Genomic DNA, 15,487 nt, shown 5'->3' on the forward strand with positions numbered 1-15,487 from the left:
AAGCACATACATGCAAATACTGTTATCCTTTTCAGAATTTTTCTGTGACTCCATGCTGACCACAGAATAAGGTAAAACATTCCCCAGTGCAAACATTATAGTCTGGTCATAACTTAATATTTCTATCCTTAGTTCCTACTTGCAATGTGTGGCTTCCTCTACCCCAATAAAGCTATTCTATGCAATTCTTCAACACAGTGTAGCTTTCCTCAGTACCGATGCCATTTCTTCCGGCTAACATGCCTCTATTAGCCTATTCTTTTTAGGTCCTACCTTTAATCTTCAGCATGAACCATTCGTTCCCCCCAAAAACACTCCTTTTGCCAATATACCTTCAAAAGTAATTACTGTGTCACTGTGAGTTAGAATTGACTTGATGACAATGGGTTTGGCCTTTTTTTTTTTTAATACTGGATTATACTGGAGTTCTTATTTCATTTAAGTGACCCAAACCTGAATTAGTGATACAAGGAGACAGTTCAGTTCTCAGTGCTACTTCTAATTCTAGTTTTCCTAATAGTAGGGAATCTTAGCCGAGAAAACATGTGTTCCGCTTTGGTGTGTAAAGAGCTTAGAAGTTGTCACTCCTGTCTTTACAACAAGAAAAAACTGGACAAACTGAACATAATTCCTCTCAGACCTATCAGAAAACCGAGGTCATAGGACCAAAAGAAAAAAACAAACCCATTGCTGTCCAGCAGAGCCACCCCAAAGTCAAGAGAGGCAACTTCCCCTCTTCCACACCATACATCACACCAACAAACCTTCAGTATAACAATGGATTATAATTAAAAAAAGATGTAAGACACTCTAACAAGCAATACAAAAGGAAGCTCCAAAGATGAACAAGGACACTGGGGGAATTTGGAGTCTCTGACTTATAGCTATGACAAATACTAAATGCAGCCTAACTTCTAGCAAGGTTAGCGTAAAGCTTCACACTAAAGGCCGTTTAGTTCAGTGCCTACAACCCAATACAGCATGTCTGACATTGGACAAAGAACTATTGCTGAAAGGCACACACACACACTCACAAAAACAACCTGAAAAGACAAATCACAGAACCAGACTCAAATATGACTCAGGTATTGTTATCAGATCAGACAGGGATTTAAAATATCTACAGTTAATATGGAAAGGGTTCTAACAGAAAAAGTACACAACATGCAAGACCAGGTAGGTAATGTAAGCAGAGAGATGGAAACTATAAGAAAGATTCAAAAGAAAATGCTAGAAAATCAATGACATGGTAACAGAAATAAAGAATGCCTTCAATGTACAACCCAACGGGAATGGGTCCTGCCCAGTGCAATCCCTCGAATCTGTTAAGAGACACCAGACCTTCGAGAAAGAGAAATTGGGCTTTATTGCGAGCTGGTCAAGCAAGAGCTCAGAGACTTAAGTCTCAAATCTGGCTCCCAGAAATTGGAGATATTTAAGGCAGTTATAGGGTTTGGGATAGGGAACTTATGTATAATTCAGGAAGTTTCTGGGAATAGGCGGGCAATTTCAGGAACTAATTAACATGTATAGGGGGTTCAGTGTGGGTGCAACATGATGACTGAGAGGTATAACACATGAAGTTTATCTAAGGTCAGCTTTGCAGCTTATTGCTCATGTCCAGATGGAGTGGGGAGGGGGGAGGGTGGTGGTGATTAGTAGTGAAGTGGCCTTGAGCAGAGAAGCAGTAAGATGACCTTGTGTTGTTACACAGACAACATGGAAAGGTCTTATCAGGAACTCAGAGAGCCTGGCTGGGATGGAGGAGGGGGGAGTAGCTTAACCCCATCGGTTACATTTCAGAAGGGGGAACAGTTTAACCCCGCCGGTTATGAATAGGTGCATTAATAGACTCAAAGGAAAAAATGAGTGAACTTGAATAGATTGGATTGGAAACATGTTGAACATTTCAAGGTCAACACAGGGGTCAAACCTTTTAAAGCCCACCCCACAATTTGGGTGTCTTATTGTTTCCGGTCTTATTTCTCACCATTTCCTACTAGATCCTATAGGTGCTGGCCACAATAGGCATTTTCTGGTCTCTGAACACATGTTAACCCCAATTCTCTGGTATGATCCTTTGACATCAATGAAATTTTCCAGACTTCAAGACCCAGCTCAAATTTCACAAAAGCCAGCAAAGAATTTAGTGAAAGCCAGTAAAAAGTTCCAGAGCTGAAACCCCAAAATAAAAATGAACAAAAAAAGAACAGATTATCCAAGAACTGTGGGGCAGCATCAAAAGGTGCAGCATATACATAACTGGGATACCAGAAAACAAGGCAGAAAAAATATTTGAAGTAGTAATGGCCAAGAAGTTCCCCAAATTAATGACAGACACCTAGCTACAAATTCAGGAAGCTCAGAGAATACCACATACCAAAGGATACATTTTTTTTGAAAAAGGATGAGGGAGGAGGAGCTGCTCCGAGGTAAATAAGCAGAGACCATATCATAAAGAGTCTTGTGAATTACATTAAGGAATTTTTACTTTATTCTGAGAGAAAGAATAGAGAGAGGCCCTTGAAGGACTTGAAGCAGGAAAAGCTTTTCAGGAGGAGGTGAAATTTCAGCTGGGCCTTGAAGATGAAAATTTCATTGATGTTAAAGGATCATACCAGAGAATTGGGGTTAACATGTTGTGTTCAGAGTTGGAAAAGGTCTATTGTGGCCAGCACCTATAGGATCCAGTAGGAAATGATGAGAAATAAGAGCAGAAACAATAAGACCGCCAAATTGTGGGATGGACTTTAAAAGCCTTGACCCCTGTATTGACGTTGAAATGTTCAATGTCTTTCCAATCCAATCTATTCTATTTCCATTTTAATTGTCGACTTTGTGCTTGCTATTGCCTTCTTTGGAAACCCTGGTGGCACAGTGGTTAAGAGCTACAGCTGCTAACCAAAAAGTCGGCAGTTCCAATCTACCAGGTACTTCTTGGAAACTATGAGGCAGTTCTACTTGTCCTATAAGGTCACTATGAGTCGGAATCGACTTGATGGCAATGTGTAGTAGGTAGGGATTGCCTTCTTAAAACTTACAGTGACTCCATACTGTACATAGAATAAGGTAAATGCTTCCCAGACCAAGTGTTACAGCTCTCTTATATGACCTTCCTGCTCTCTACCCTGACTATAAAACCAGCAGAGAGCCAAGAAATAATAACACAAAGGGAGTGGAAAATAAGGTCACTTATGCTTCCAGCAAGTCCACTCTAGGCTTCATCCACTCAAAGCTTTTTTCTGCCTTGAAGGCTTTGTATCTGGAATGCTCATTTCCTCCACTCCTAGCTAACTCCTACTTATCTGCCAGGTCTTAACCAACACTTCCTCAAAGAACTTTCCTTGACTACCCACCTGAAATTCACTCCTTAGCCCACTCTTCCTTTTTAGCACGTAGTACTTATCTGAATGTTCATTTGTTTACTGTATGTCTTTCAGTTACAAAAAGTCAGCAAGCCTGTCTATTTTGCCTGCATCATATTGTCTCAGTGTAGTAGATGTTGTGATCTGACATGCAGATCACCCCCTTCAAGGCTGTAGGATTTATTCCTTGGACTTCTTGGAGTGTTGTTAGTCAGCTGTTAGCCCTCTAAAGAACAGCCTCAGCTGAACAGAGTTGCCTCACCAAAGGTCACTGTCATGGTTTAAATTGTGTCCCAACAAAATATGTGTTGTAAATCCTAACCCCTATACCTGAGGTTATTATTCCATTTGGGAATATTTTTGTTTTGTTAATGAGAGTGTATAGAGGGTACTTTAAACCAATGTCTTTTGAGATATGAAAGAGATTAAACAAGAAATCAAGCAAGCAGAGATGGGGAAAAGAGATGCCATGCCACATGAAAATCACCTGGGAGCAGAAGCTCAAATGAGACAAGAACCTTCCTCCAGAACTGACGAGAGAGAGAAAGCCTTCTAGAGCCAGCACCCTGAATTTGGACTTCTAGCCTTCTAAACTGTGAGAAAATAAATTTGTTTGTTGAAGCCACCTACTCGTGGTATTTCTGTTATAACAGCACTAAGTAAAAAAGATAGTCACCCTCTTTCCTGAGGCAGCTCATATCCAATGACTGATGCAGGGAAATAAAAGTCTGGCCCTATTTCTTAAATAAGGAACAACATGAGGGGCCATGTCAGCTTCAGAGTTCCCTGTGGGGTACATAGCAACCCATTTCCTCCTCCTTCCTTCCTTCCTTCCCACCCAAGCCTCCTTCATTCCCTCCAATTCCCTTCTACAAGAAAGAATCCCAGGAACACTCTTTGGTAAACATCCTGGACTCTAATCTCCCTCTGAATCTGATTCTCAACCTGTAACAGTCAGTAAAATTTTTTTGAATGAGTAAGTAAATAAGTATACAAAAGAATAGATCCTGGGCGGAGCCAAGATGGTGGAATAGACAGGTGCTTCTGGGGAGCCCTCGTTACAACAAAGACTCAAAAAAACAAGAGAAACTAGTATATTTGTGACAAGCTAGGAGCCCAGAGCATCAAAGGCAAGCTTAGACAATGAACTGAGGGGCAGGGGGAGGAAGAGACCGTTCAGAAGTGGAGAGGAGTTACCAGACCTGAATCGCAGGGAGCCCTCAGGCACCATTCCCAGAGCAGTGGTGGCAGCAGTGGTTTGGTACTAGTGTTCAGATGCAGTTTCCTCGGGGAGAAGCAGCCAGCCACACAGCCTACTCACACCTCCGGAACCTGAGAAGAACAAACAAAGAGAATCCAGGGATCTTCTAGATGAAAGTGCATTCCTGGAATTACTAGATGCAGAGTACAAAAGTTTAATATACAGAAACCTTCAAGACATCAGGAAGGAAATGAGGCAATATGCAGAACAAGCCAAGGAACACTCAGATAAAGCAACTGAAGAAATTAGGAAGATTATTCAGGAACATAATGAAAAGTTTAATAACCTGGAAAAATCCATAGACAGACAGCAATCAGAAATTCAGAAGATTAACAATAAAATTACAGAATAGACAACTCAGTAGAAAGTCAGAGGAGCAGAATTGAGCAAGTAGAAGCTAGAATTTCTGAACTAGAAGATAAATCACTTGGCACTAATACATTTGAAGAAAAATCAGATAAAAGAACTAAAAAAAAATGAAGAAACCTTAAGAATCATGTGGGACTCTATCAAGAGAAATAACCTATGAGTGACTGGAGTACCAGAACAGGGAAGGATAACAGAAAATACAGAGAGAATTGTTGAAGATTTGTTGGCCGAAAACTTCCCTGATATTGTGAAAGATGAGAAGATATCTATCCAAGATGCTCATGGAACTCCACATAAGGTAGACCTTAAAAGAAAGTCACCAAGACATATTATAATCAAACTGGCCAAAACCAAAGATAAAGAGAGAATTATAAGAACAGCGAGGGATAAACGAAAAGTCACCTACAAAGGAGAGCCAATAAGAATAAGCTTGTTTTTTTTTTTTTTACTCAGCAGAAACCACGCAGGAAAGAAGGCAATGGGATGACATATTAAAAAAATTGAAGGAAAAAAATTGCCTGCCAAGAATTATATATCCAGCAAAAAATGTCTCTTAAATATGAAGGTGAAATTAAGGCATTTCCAGATAAACACAAGTTTAGGGAATTTGTAAAAACCAAACCAAAACTACAAGAAATACTAAAGGGAGTGCTTTGGTTAGAAAATCAATAATATTAGGCATCAACCCAAGACTAGAACCCTGGGCAGAGCAACCAGAAGTCAACCCAGACAGGGAAATCCAAAAAAAAAAAAGCAAAATTATATATATATATATAAAAAAAGCTCAAAACAGGGTAACAGCGATGTTATTATATAAAAGAAGACAATATTAAAATAATAAAGAGGGACTAAGAAATCTAATCATACACCTTCTATATGAGGAGGAAGATATGGCAATACAAAGAAATAAAAGTTAGGTTTAAATTTAGAAAAATAGAGGTAAGTAACAAGGTAACCACAAAGGAGACAAACTATCCTACTCATCAAAATAAAATACAAGGGAAAAATAGAGACATAGCAGAAACAAAATTAACAACCAATATGAGGAAAGGACAATATATAAAGAAAATCTACTCAGCACATAAAATTAAATGCGAAAAAGAAGCTGTCAACAACACACAAAAAAAGACATCAAAATGATACCACTAAATTCATACCTATCCATAATTACCCTGAATGTAAATGGACTAAATGCACCAATAAAGAGACAGAGTGTGGCAGAATGGATTAAAAAAAATCATCTGTCTATATGCAGCCTACAAGAGACACACCTTAGACTTAGAGACACAAACTAAAACTCAAAGGATGGAAAAAAATATATCGAGCAAACAACAATCAAAAAAGAAGTGGCAATATTAATTTCTAATAAAATATACTTCAAGGTTAAACCCATCATAAAGGATAAGGAAGGACACTACATAATGATTAAAGGGACAATACACCAAGAAGATATAACCATATTAAATATGCATCCAATGACAGGGCTGCCAGATACATAAAACAAACTCTATCATCATTGAAAAGTGAGATAGACAGATCCACAATAATAGTAGGAGACTTCAACACACCACTTTCGGTGAAGGACAGGACATACAGAAAGAAGCTCAATAAAGACACGGAAGATCAACCAACTTGACCTCGTAGACATATACAGAACAGCCCACCCAACAGCAACCAAGTATACTTTCTTTTCTAGTGCACATGGAACATTCTCTAGAATAGACCATATATTAGGCCATAAAGTAAGCCTTAGCAGAATCCAAAACACTGAAATATTACAAAGCATCTTCTCTGACCATAAGGCCATAAAAGTGGAAATCAATAACAGGAAAAGCAGGGAAAAGAAATCAAACACTTGGAAACTGAACAATAACCTGCTCAAAAAAGACTGGATTATAGAAGACATTAAGGATGGAATAAAGAAATTCAGAGAAACCAATGAGAATGAGGACACTTCCTATCAGAACCTTTGGGACACAGCAAAAGTGGTGCTCAGAGGGCAATTTATATCAATAAATGCACACACCCAAAAAGAAGAAAGGGCCAAAATCAAAGAATTAACCCTACAACTTGAACAAATAGAAAGAGAGCAACAAAAGAAACCCACAGGCACCGGAAAAAAACAAATAATAAAAATCAGAGCTGAACTAAATGAAATAGAAAACAGAAAAACAATTGAAAGAATTAACAAGACCAAAAGCTGTTTTTTTGAAAAAATCAACCAAATTGATAAACCACTGGCCAAACTGACAAAAGAAAAACAGGAGAGGAAGCAAATAACCCGAATAAGAAATAAGAGGGGCGATATTACAACAGACCCAACTGAAATTAAAAGAATCATATCAGATTACTATGAAAACTGTACTCAAACAAATTTGAAAACCTAGAAGAAATGGATGAATTCCTAGAAACACACTACCTACCTAAACTAACACAAACAGAGGTAGAACAACTAAATAGACCCTTAACAAAAGAAGAGATTGAAAAGGTAATCAAAAAACTCCCAACAAAAAAAGCCCTGGTCTGGACGGCTTCACTGCAGAGTTTTACCAAACTTTCAGAGAAGAGTTAACACCACTACTACTAAAGGTATTTCAGAGGATAGAAAAGGACAGAATACCACCAAACTCATTCTATGAAGCCACCATATCCCTGATACCAAAACCAGGTAAAGAGACACCACAAGAAAAGAAAATTATAGACCTATGCCCATCATGAAAATAGATGCAAAAATCCTCAACAAAATTCTAGCCAATAGAATTCAACAACATATCAAAAAAATAATTCTCCATGACCAAGTGAGATTCATACCAGGTATGCAGGGATGGTTCAACATTAGAAAAACAATTAATATAATCCACCACATAAATAAAACAAAAGAGAAGAATCGCATGATTTTATCGATAGATGCAGAAAAGGCATTTGACAAAGTTGAACACTCATTCATGATAAAAACTCTCAGCAAAATAGGAATAGAAGGAAAGTTCCTCAACATAATAAAGGGCATTTATACAAAGCCAACAGCCAACATCATCCTAAATAGAGAGAGCCTGAAAGCATTCCCACTGAGATCAGGAACCAGACGAGGATGCCCTTTATCACCACTCTTATTAACATTGTGCTGGAAGTCCTAGCCAGAGCAATTAGGCTAGATAAAGAAATAAAGGGCATCCAGATTGGCAAGGAAGAACTCAAAGTCTCTGTATTTGCAGATGACATGATCTTATACACAGAAAACCCTAAGTAAACCTCCAGAAAACTACTGAAACTAATAGAAGAGCTCAGCAGAGTATCGGGATACAAGACAAACATACAAAAATCAGTTGGGTTCCTCTACACCAACAGAAAGAACATCGAACAGGATATCAAATCAATGCCATTTACAGTAGCCCCCAAGAAAATAAAATACTTAGGAATAAATCTTACCAGAGATACAAAAGACTTATACAGAGAAAACTACAGTACACTTCTGTAAGAAACCAAAAGAGACTTACATAAGTGGAAAAAGATACCTTGCTCGTGGATAGGAAGGCTTAACATTATAAAAATGTCTATTCTACCAAAAGCGATTTATACATTTAATGCAATTCCAATCCAAATCCCAATGACATTCTTTACTGAGATGGAGAAACAAATCACTAAATTCATATGGAAGGGAAAGAGGCCCTGGATAAATAAAGCATAACTGAAAAAGAAGAACAAAGTGGGAGGCCTTACTTTACCTGATTTTAGAACCTACTATACTGCCACAGTAGTCAAAACAGCCTGGTACTGGTACAACAACAGATACATAGACCAATGGAACAGAATTGAGAATCCAGACATAAATCCATCCACATATGAGCAGCTGATATTTGACAAAGGCTCCAAAACAGTTAAATGGGGAAAAGGCAGTCTTTTTAACAAATGGTGCTGGCATAACTGGATATCCATCTGCAAAAAAATGAAACAAGACCCATACCTCACTCAAAAACTAACTCAAAATGGGTCAAAGACCTAAATATAAAATCTAAAACAATAAAGGTCATGGAAGAAAAAATAGGGACAACGTTAGGAGCCCTAATACATGGCAAAAACAGTATACAAAACACTATTAAGAGTGCAGAAGAAAAACTAGATAACTGGGGGCTCCTAAAAATCAAACACCTATGCTCATCCAAAGACTTCACCAAAAGAGTAAAAAGACTACCTACAGACTAGGAAAAAGTTTTTAGCTATGACATTTCTGATCAGCAACTGATCTCTAAAATCTACATGATACTGCAAAAACTCAACTACAAAAAAAAAAAAAAGACAAACCAATTAAAAAATGGGCAAAAGATATGAATAGACACTTCACTAAAGAAGACATTCAGGTAGCTAACAGATATATGAGGAAATGTTCACGATCCTTAGCCATTAGAGAAACGCAAATTAAAACTACAATGAGATTTCATCTCACTCCAACAAGGCTGGCATTAATCCAAAAAACACAAAATAATTAACGTTAGAGAGGCTGTGGAGAGATTAGAACATATATACACTGCTGGTGGGAATGTCAAATGGTACAACCACTTTGGAAATGGATTTGGTGCTCCCTTAAAAACCTAGAAATAGAACTACCATACGATCCAGCAATCCCACTCCTTGGAATATATCCTGGAGAAATAAGAGCCTTTACACGAACAGATATATGCACACCCATGTTTATTGCAGCACTGTTTACTCTAGCAAAAAGATGGAAGCAACCAAGGTGCCCATCAATGGATGAATGGATAAATAAATTATGGTATATTCACACAATGGAATACTATGCATTGATAAAGAACAGTGAGGAATCTGTGAAACATTTTATAACATGGAGGAACCTGGAAGGCACTATGCTGAGTGAAATTAGTCACTTGCAAAAGGACAAATATTGTATAAGACCACTATTATAAGAACTTGAGAAATAGTTTAAACTGAGAAGAAAACATTCTTTTGTGGTTACGAGAGGGGGGAGGGGGGGAGGATGGGAGAGAGGTATTCACTAATTAGATAGTAAATAAGGTGAAGGGGAAAGACAGCACACAATACAGGGGAGGTCAGCACAACTGGACTAAGCCAAAAACAAAGAAGTTTCCTGAATAAACTGAATGCTTCGAAGGCCAGTGTAGCAGGGGCAGGGGTCTGGGGACCATGGTTTCAGGGGACATAAAAGTCAATTGGCAAAATAAATTCTGTTAAGAAAACATTCTGCATCCCACTTTGGACAGTGGCTTCTGGAGTCTTAAATGCTAGCAAGTGGCCATCTAGGAAGCATCAATGGATCTCAACCCACCTGGATCAAGGAGAATGAAGAACACCAAGGTCACATGATAACTATGAGCCCAAGAGACAGAAAGGGCCACATAAACCAGAGACTACATCAGTCTGAGACCAGAAGAACTAGATGGTGCCCGCTACAACCAATGACTGCCCTGACAGGGAACACAACAGAGAACCCCTGAGGGAGCAAGAGAGCAGTGGGATGCAGACCCCAAATTCTTGTAAAAAGACCGGACTTAATGGTCTGACTGAGACTAGATGGGCCCCAATGGTCATGGCCCCTAGACCTTCTGTTGGCCCAGGACAGGAACCATTCCCGAAGCCAACTCTTCAGACACGGATTGGACTGGACAATGGGTTAGAGAGGGACGCTGGTGAGGAGTGAGCAGCTTGGATCAGGTGGACACTTGAGACTATGTTGGCATTTCCTGCCTGGAGGGGAGATGAGAGGGTGGAGGAGGTTAGAAGCTGGCGAAATGGACACGAAAAGAGAGGAGGGAGAGAGCAGGCTGTCTCACTGGGGGAGAGTAATTGGGAGTGTGTAGCAAGGTGTATATGGGTTTTTGTGTGAGAGACAGACTTGATTTGTAAACTTTCACTTAAAGCACAATAAAAATTATTAAAAAAAAGAATAGATCCTATCCCAACAAGGAGGTAAAATAATTACTGTTACCTGAATTGGCAAGGGTAAGCATATTAATTATTTTCTAATTATTTTGATGGCTACAATAGAGTTGTTATGAGTTAAAATCGACTTGACAGCAGCAGGTTTTTTTTTTATGTATTATTGTGAAATTTTAATAGTCTCTCTTAGTCTATCCTGTGTCTGGTCTTTTGTTTGTTTTCTACATACTGATACAAATCACTTCCTTCGAGTCTAAAAGGTTAGACTTAATGTCACTTTAGAAGAATGTTATCTTAGATAGGAAACTCTGGTAGCTTAAGTGCCACGGCTGCCAAACAAAGGGTTGGCAGTTCGAATCCGCCAGGTGGTCCTTGGAAACTCTATGGGGCAGTTCTTCTCTGACCTGTAGTGTCGCTATGAGTCGGAATCGATCTGACAGCACTGGGTTTGGGGTCTTCCCTTAGATAATTACCTAGTGCTATGGTCTGCATGAACTGGTTGGAGAAGTTGAAATGATAATACTTCTTGGTGTTGTAAGCTGCCTTCTTGTCAGCCCTAACACATTGTGACCTCATGTGTTACAGAGTAAAATTGCTCCATAGGGTCTTCTTGGCTATAATCTTTACAGAAGCAGTTCACCAGGGTTTCTTCTGCAGAGACGCTGGGTGGCCTCGAACAGCCAACAGTTAGGAGCCAATAGCAAATGTCTTATGCCACTGAGGTTCCTTACACTGATACATTAACCCGTTGCCCAGTCCAGTCCATTCCAACTCATAGTGACCCTACAGGACAAAGTAGAACTGCCCTATAGGGTTTCCAATGCTGTAAATCTTTATGGAAACAGACTACCACATTATTCTCCCGCAGAGCGGCTTAAGAGTTCAAACCACCAGAGCTCCTTACTGATATATTAGTACCAAAGAATTTTGGTTTGTCCACATTTCATTGATGATATTTCTGATGCAGGATTATTTCCTGCTTTGGTATTAAACTGTTCTCAAAATGAAAAGATAAAGTAGATACCATTTTAATTATTTGTATGCTGAAGAAAATATTCTGCCTACTTCGGAAATCTCAGTGGTTGACAATTTGGCCACTGGGGGTCATCACAGATCTAGCTTTACAAAATATGCAGGTCAACCAGTAGATTGGAAATAACTGAGCCAAATAAGATTTGATAATATATTTTCATTGTTCAACCTTCATAATAGAGCTTCAATATCCACCATAGGGAATTCTTTATAAAGTACATTTTCAGCATTTTGACCCCTTTTTCACAACAAATCATATGGAAATAAAGTTTCTTCTAACTGCTTGGAGATGAACTCTGAGCAAGTGGGAAAGTTCTGAACAATGAAAGAGGACATGTAAGGAGTTATATTACTACCTTATGAGTGGGCAAGAGCCAGCTAAAAAGAAAGCTATATCCCAATGCTACCCAGCTCTGTCAATGAGGGCCATAAAGGTGACATTTATTGGCATTATCTTCTTTTAACACGTTTGTGCTCCTCATTGTACAGATGCAAAAACTGAGGCACAGAGAGGCTAACAACTATCTAAGGTCAGACATGAGGTGGCAGAGCCAAAATTCCAGACAGAGAACATTTCTAATGGGAGCAGGTTATACTTTTGGTGAAGGCCTACACAGTGTTTTCTCAAAATGTGGTTCCTCATCTAAAAATACCCATTGCCATTGAGTCGAGTTCCTCATCTACCTGCATCAAAATCACATATATTGCTGTTGTTAGGTGCCTTCAGGTTGGTTCCATAGTGACTCTATGTACAACAAAACGAAACACTGCCTGGCTCTGTGCCGTCCTCACAATCATTGTTATGTTTGAGCCCATTGTTGCAGCCGCTGTGTCAACCCATCTTGTTGAGGGTCTTCCTCTTTTTCACTGACCCTCTACCTTATCAAGCATGATATCCTTTTCCAGGGACTAGTCCCTCCTGATAACATGTCCAAAATACGTGAGATGAAGTCTTTCCATCCTCACTTCCAAGGAGCTTTCTGGCTGTACTTCTTCCAAAACAGACTTGTTCGTTCTTCTGGCAGTCCATGGAATATTGAATATTCTTCACCAACACAATAATCACATATAATGATTATTAAATATACTAACTGTTAAAACTATTCTTAGCCTCATCCCAGAGCTATTGAATCAGACTCTCTGAGATAAGGTTGGACATCTGCATTTTAGTAAAATTCTCAGCCGACTCTTGTGCACACTAAATTTGAGGACCCTTTAGCTGGAAGGGAAACCCTGGTGGCATAGTGGTTAAGTGCTATGTCTGCTAACCAAAGGGTTGGCAGTTCGAATCCACCAGGCACTCCTTGGAAACTCTGTGGGGCAGTTCTACCCTGTCCTGTAGGGTCGCTATGAGTTGGAATCAACTCCACAGCACTGGGCTGGGGTTAGCTGGAAGAGTGAAGTCAGAAAGTCCTCCTCTCCTGGAAAAGGAGGTGAGAGAGAATGGCCCCCAGAACGTGTGGCAGGGATGAAATCAGGTTTAGGAACTGCTCCTATATCCTCTTAAACAGACATTTCTTGTGCATTAGAGAGCCTCTTCCTGATTACCAGGAGGTCTCAGGTGGTCCCAGCTCAACCCACTTTCCTAAGGACTTACACTTGTCCATCTGTGGCAGCTTCCTCTAACTCGAGTCATTGTGGAAGCTTTAACAACATACAGATACCAGAGAACTATGCTAGACCAATTAAGCCAGAATGTCTGGGTGCAGGACTCAGAGAACTGATATTAAAAAAATTAAAATTCCAGGTGAGTCTCATGTGCAGCCAGAGTTGACAGCTACTGTTCTTGAGCAAGAGTTCCCAAAGTGAATTTTTAGCAAATACCCCCAAAGTAATTCTCATGCAATATTACACAAAATACACTTTGGGAAACTCTGTCTTAAGAATCAGAAGGCAGAACAACAACAACAAAAAAGAATGCCGAGGAAATTTGAAAAAAAAAAAAAAAAGTAGACTAATACTCCCTTAGGCAAAATTCAAGGATGCCTGGCTTTCAGGATGCAGAGACCAGGCAGTCTTGAGCCCCATGTCAGAGACTGAGGAAGAGGGGTCTGTCAAGGAGCCACCAAATTCATCCATATTTCCTTTTGTCTCATGTCTGACTCACTTGGTCAGAGGGCTGCACTTTGCAAAAGATGGAACCTGATCGGCAGTGTGGATACATCAAGGCATGTTTGTAGCAGAACAGCTGTGATTTAGGTGTACCCACCACATATGAGGGACCAGTGCCTCCCAACTGCAACTCCTGGGGCTCCTTCCTGGATGCCATTCCTGACCCTCCACGCACGCACGCACGCACGCACGTGCACACACACAGCTTTAGGTCTGCAGGGCTCTATCATTACACTTTTCCTCTTAATTATCGGCTTGTGCTGGTGGATACAAGCTCTCTGAAGAGTCAACACTGTCTGGCTTATTTATTCATCATTTTTTTTTTTTTTTCCAGGAGGGAATACAGCAACTGGAGTCCATTCTAAAGGATTTGCTATTTTTCGCCTATAAACTAGTGGGCTAATTCTCTTAAATGGAGATTCTTAAGTGTCTGCTTAGCAGAAGTAGTGACAGGAGGAGAGGAATTGAAGTATAGTTAGGTCCTGAGGTGGCTGAGGAAATAACACCGCATTTCTGTATCCTGTTCCTGCCATCCTCCACCCCCACCCTGCATCCACACTCTTCATCCTTCCCATTTCTCAGTGGTATGTCACCGAGAGACAATTCAGAGCGTGGGAAAGGTCCTCAACCAGATGGGCCCTCGGGGGTCTTTTTGTAGTATTCTCATTTTATAAATAAGAATATTACCACCCAAGTTCTCTTTCTTAGTATTTCAAATGTTACATTTCATACAGAGGTTTGGGCTAAGGCCAAACTTTAGAGAGCAAATACCTGTGATTGAAGCCAGGCATTTGCTTAAGCCAATAGATGATTGTACTTAACAATATAGGTATAAAATGAGCCCTGGCTAGTGTGCTTGCTAGCTGTCCTTCCTGCCATATTTGGCCTTTGCTTGATTGACATCTTGGAAGGAGCACTGTGACACGGCCTGTCACTGCTGCCTAATCGTGAGGGCCTCAGTTTTATTCACATTTTGTAGATGGCTAGAGATAATTCCTACTTAGGTTTTACGAATCTCAGGAGGGAACTTCACTTCACCCACAGTTGCCTGCATAACTTAACTGAGGTTACTCAGTTAGAAATCAGGAGGTGATTCTCACAAAACAGGATTTTGTTGACCTTTGTAATGTAAGCAAAAGAAGAATGAAATATTTATTGAATTGATTAGGATTGTCTTTTGGAGCTAAATTAACATTATTATTATTCATTGTGTATTATTACCATTAAAAAAAAAACCCAAAACAAAACTTGTTGCCATCGAGTTGATTCTGACTCATAGTGACTCTGTATGACAAAGGACAACTGTTCCACAGGGTTTCCATGTAGCAGCTGGTGGATTTGAACTGCAAAACGTTTTGTTTAGCAGCCAAACTCCTAAACACTGCACCATCAAAAAAAAAAAAAAAAAACACCATCAGGACTCTGTTATTAACATACC

This window comes from Elephas maximus, chromosome 4 (assembly GCF_024166365.1).
Source record: "Elephas maximus indicus isolate mEleMax1 chromosome 4, mEleMax1 primary haplotype, whole genome shotgun sequence".
NCBI lineage: Eukaryota > Metazoa > Chordata > Mammalia > Proboscidea > Elephantidae > Elephas > Elephas maximus.